The sequence below is a fragment of the Herpailurus yagouaroundi genome, unplaced genomic scaffold (assembly GCF_014898765.1).
Source record: "Herpailurus yagouaroundi ecotype Mexico unplaced genomic scaffold, PumYag 248, whole genome shotgun sequence".
Lineage (NCBI taxonomy): Eukaryota > Metazoa > Chordata > Mammalia > Carnivora > Felidae > Herpailurus > Herpailurus yagouaroundi.
Genome location: NW_024412465.1, coordinates 4,765,531 through 4,770,809, shown reverse-complemented (window position 1 = coordinate 4,770,809; position 5,279 = coordinate 4,765,531). Strand labels below are relative to the sequence as shown.

Genomic DNA, 5,279 nt, shown 5'->3' with positions numbered 1-5,279 from the left:
AGGCTCCAAAACATGTCATCGGAAGTCCAGAGTTAGCCTCACATTCTCCTCTGTGAACATCTAGGCAACAAACACAACAGTCAGATTTCCGTGGCCACAAGATCAGAACACGCACATTGCAAAGGGATTGTTCCTATTTCTACCAAGTTCTTCTCTTTCGTTGCTATGATTCACAGCAAGAATGCCTGATGGTTGGTGTCACTTTGTGTTCAGTATTGTGATTGGTGACAAAGTCAGATGGGCTCTGCAACATGAATGTGTTTTAATAGGCTATCGTGGAACCCAGTTGGAGATTTACTGTATCTAACAGCGTGGTGAGGGAAAGAGCATTCAGGGAGCCAGTCCTAGGTGCCTGGCACAGAGAAGGTTAGGCAACACCATTGTTAAGTAGGATTGGAACGTCATCCTCAAGATTGTGCCAACCCCTTGTCTCCACGGGTTGGGGAAGGACAACCGTGCTCAGCATCACTGTAAGGGTGCTGGCTAAAAGACACCCACTCCTCATGAACATGGATGTTCCTGGAACCAAAACAGGGTAAAACAATACATCAAAAGTTTAAGAACACAATAGAAGAAAAGGAAGAAAAGAAAACCATCTCAGATCTGTTTAAGGAGCAATGTCTTGCAACATGGACTTCTACTCATTATAAGAGAAGCCACAGAATCATCCCCATAGATGCTCCTTTCAATGATTTGCTTTAACAAATGCCAGGACATTATAAAAAAGCAGTTTTGGATGACACCAGCCCCCAGAGGCATCCATAATTTGGGAATATTAGCCGATCCCTTTCTGAATTAGGTCAATGGAATTTCTTCTGGTGAAGTCTGGTCAAGACACATTTTTTGGCTGGAAGTCTTCCATGTCTGTGCTTCATCATTGTTTTCTTTCGATGTGATCTTTTTTTCTTTTTAAAGTGCTTCATAAATGGAACAACAACTTGAAAGTTCACATGAGGTAAAATAAACATGGCGGTCGTAATTCTGTAGCAAAACCAAGCAAGAAGTGTTTTTTATTTACGGGGTGCGGCTGAACTAGATTTCTCTGTAGACACCAGGCGAAGTCAACTCCCAATGGATCCAGTATTGTTCATCCCTTTATATATAGTACAGTTAAAAATATTCTGTATTGTCCTGAAAACAAGACCACCTGGGTCAAAAGACTGTTACTAAAAAGGAAAAAGAGAGAGAAAGAGCGAGAGAATCAGAGACAAGCCATGAAAAGTTCTATTCCCCTGAGAGCTGGCTTGTCTATACGGCAAACCTAAAAAACTTTGATTGACTTACTTTGCTTTTGGGTTTTTTAATTTTTTTATGTTTATTCATTTTTCAGAGACACAGAGCAAGCAAGTGGGGGAGGGGCTGAGAGAGAGGGAGACACAGAATCCAAAGCAGACTCCAGGCTCTGAGCTGTCAGCACAGAGCCCCAGGCAGGGGCTCAAGCCCATGAACTGTGACATCATGACCTGAGCCGAAGTCAGATGCTCAACGGACTGAGTCACCCAGGCACCCCTAAAGTTTATTTTTAAAAACGAAAACAGTATTGGGGCACCTGGGGGGTTCAGTCCGTTAAGCGTCCGACTTCAGCTCAGGTCACAGTCCATGAGTTTGAGCCCTGCATCGGGCTCTGTGCTGACAGCTTCGGGCCTGGAACCTGCTTCAGATTCTGTGTCTCCCTCTCTCTCTGCCTCTCCCCTGCTCACACTCTGTCTCTCTCTCTGTGAATTTCACAGACTGGATGCATTCTTACTTGTCTAGCACGGCATCTTCTAGAAGAGCTCAAAGACAAGATGTTTCTCCATATTTCACACAAGTGTCCGATGCACAAAAACCATGGGTGTCGTAGCCTGGGTTCGAGATTTTCCCTCTGGGTGTGCACAAGCCAGACAAAGAAGGGTTGGGGGGAAAACACATAAATTGCTCGCAAGCTACTGCGTGCATCGGTCTGTAGAAACCGGTCCATGTGTCTGATTTCTTCCAGACGCTTCGTCGCCCAAACGATAAAGTTCAGCCGCCTTCGCTGAGTCACAGCAGGGGAATCTCCTGACCCGCCCACCTAGGCCGTGTGGTCCCAAATGAACGGGAGAGGCGGCCGGCCGTGCAAAGGGATTTGGGGGAGTCGTATCCATTTTAGAAGAAGCGTAAAATGAGACGGAGGGGAAGGGGGGCAGGGAGGGCAGCTCAAGGCGGCACGCATCTGGTTTTGATTTGGGCCGTGTTTTCCTGTTCGCCGGGCGGCTTTCGCTTTGCAAGGGGCTGGCTGGCTGGTGGAAGCACTGGAGGGACGCGCCTCTTCCCAGCCGGCAGCGGGCATGGCTGGCATCGCTGAGGCCGCGTCCTGTAGTGCCGAGAAAACACGCGGGTGACAGGAGAGCCCTGGGGCCGGGTGTTTGCAGACCCTGGCACAGAGTGGAGGGGTTGTGTGTGCTGTGTGTGGGGCTGTTCCTGCAGGTGTGGGGATTTCTGTGCACACTCACTCACATTCACGGGGAAGGAGAAAGGACAGAGGCAGAAGTCAATTTCAACTGCAAACAACAACCACAAAAAAAAAAAAGAAAAACAAACAGAAATAGAAGAGATTCTCTCTCTTTCCTTTGAAGGCAGGATTCACCCTGAGCCGGGACCTGTGGGAGGCAGGTGGGGCAGACAACATATTCCTGGGCTTGGTGTACTGAGGAGCCAGGCTTCCAGGTGCAGAGAAGTTTAGTGTTTTTGTAACTTTTTGGCGACATTTTTTTAATGTTTTATTCATTTTGGGGGAGAGACAAAGTGCGAGCAGGGGAGGGGGAGCAGGGGAAGGGCAGAGAGAGAGGGAGACACAGAATCCAAAGCAGGCTCCAGGCTCCGAGCTGTCAGCACAGAGCCCGATGCGGGGCTGGAACCCACGAACCGTGAGATCGTGACTTGAGCCGAAGCCGGGTGCTTAACTGACTGAGCCACCCAGGCACCCCACGTTTTTTGATAACTTCGTGCTAACCTTGTATCTTTTCATTTCTTAGAGGCTTTTTTGCTCATCGTGAATAAGGCTACACAAAGTTTGTCTCCCAGTGGACTCATTTGTTTTTTTGTGTGTCGTCTTTTTCCTAGATTTTCCCTGTGAAGTGTTTCTCTGTTATTAGTTTCAGACCTTTGCAAACAGCAAGGACCTTGATTGTGACCCCAATCTTAGGAACTCAAATGGATTAAGAGATAGCGTCGGTCCGTTTTGATAGATTAGAGAGCTGACAATGAGTGTAAATGTTGTGTCGTTTGTTTTTTTCATACTTTCTTTTTTTTTTTTTAATGTTTATTTATTTTTGAGAGAGACAGACAGACAGAGCGTGAGCAGGGGAGAGGCAGAGAGAGAGAGAGACAGAGAATCTGAATCAGGCTCCAGGCTCTGAGTTGTTAGCACAGAGCCCGACGTGGGGTTCAAACTCACGAATCATGAGATCGTGACCTGAGCCGAAGTCAGAGGCTCAACCGACTGAGCCACCCAGGTGCCCCTCGTACTATTAGCCAACTGTTTCCTTCACTTCTGTTCATTCCATCTGCTCACAACTACGTTTTTATTTTTAAGACTCCTGCCCATTTCTTTTTTTGAAGAGAAAGCTGTGTTTTCATTGTGCGTTATTCCTGCGATTAACCTGGAGGCTAATACACGTTATGATGTCGGCAGATGACTAACAAAGCCACCCGGTTGCCCTCTTGTCGAAGACATGGCTCATGTTAACGCCCACTGGTCCATGTGTCCTCTCCAAAGCATCCTCCAGTCTGATGTGATTTCCACCTGCCTCACGCCCTGCAATGAGTCACCATTTTATTGCTGGTGGTGGCAGTGGAGGCCAGGGGATTTACGAGGTCTGTTGCTCACAGCAGCTGCCCTTCACCTCTGCCTTCTTCTGACGTGGACACTGTCAGTGGGCAGTGGGAAGAAACACCCTGTGTATTTCCTCTGGACTCACAGCAGGCCCAGCAAGTTGTCTTCTGTGCCTTAAAGACATTGTCCCTGCATCTACAGACACCCTCTCCAAGTCCTGCTGGCTGCTTCAGACGTGACCTGAAGTTTTCACTCTGGATATTTCAAGTTCACCTCTCTGTTTTTGAACACCCGCCATGTGCCTTAGATGCATTTCGTTGTGTGTTTACCTTCCAAAGCACGCGTTTCGAGGGGGAGGATGAAAGTGTTCTCTGAGTCTTGCAAAATGAGCAAGGATTATTTCTTCAAATGTGACTCAGCCCTATCTCCCCAAAACACTCCTTCCTGGGGTTTGGAAACAGCTCATCCGTTGATCCGTGACTTTTAAACTTGAAGTATTTGCCATTTTGTTTTTACTTCTCTGAGCTTGGAATCACCCTCTGGTTTCTCAATTTGATTTTTATATATATTTTTTAATGTTTATTTATTTTTGCAAGAGAGAGAGAGCGCGAGCGAGTGGGGGAGGGGCATAAAGAGAGAGAGGGAGAGAGAATCTGAAGCAGGCTCCAGGTTCTGAGCTGTCAGCACAGAGCCTGACTCGGGGCTCAAACTCAGGAACTAGGAGATCATGACCTGAACGGAAGTCGGACACTTAACTGACTGAGCCACCCAGGCACTCCCCTCAATTTCTTTTTTTGTTTAACTCAGCCTTTGGGTTATTTCAACAAATGGATGTACATTGGTGTGTAAGTATTTTTGTGTGTGTATATGCCTGTATGCAAAATTGGTGTGTGCGTATATACATGTATGTGTGTGCATGCACACAACACATGTGTGTGTTTACGTGTATACTTGTCTGTGTGTATATATCACATGATGTACAACTACATTTACTTCCTTAGTTTGTGGTTTCAATTACTTCAGCAAAATGGATGTATATGTGTTTATATACGTATATATACCTATACTATGCACAAATATATGTGTGTATTTATAGATGTACCTGTAATATACACACACATACATGTATATATATGAGTACCTATAATATACACACATGTGTATATACATATACATGTACCTATAATATGCACACTTATATGTGTGTATATACAAATATGTGTACTTACAATATGCACACATATATGTGTATATACATGTACCTATAACATACACACTTATACATGTGTATATACATATATAGGTACCTATAATATACACACATACACGTGTATGTATATATGTACCTATAATATACATATATACATGTGTATATACGTATATAGGTACCTATAATATACACATATATGTGTGTGTATACAAATATGTGTGCCTATAATATGCACACACATATGTGTATATACATGTACCTATAATATACACA

At 45.1% G+C, this 5,279-nt stretch overlaps 1 long non-coding RNA gene across 1 annotated transcript in view; it reads right to left on the bottom strand.

The window, feature by feature from the left end:
* Positions 1–240: 240 nt before the first annotated feature.
* The window catches only part of LOC121020171 (uncharacterized), an 18,026-nt gene continuing 12,987 nt past the window's right edge, over positions 241–5,279 (bottom strand). Inside the window, exon 2 of the long non-coding RNA XR_005785994.1 lies at positions 241–1,166. This is a non-coding gene — a long non-coding RNA (uncharacterized LOC121020171). The remainder of the gene's footprint in view (positions 1,167–5,279) is intronic.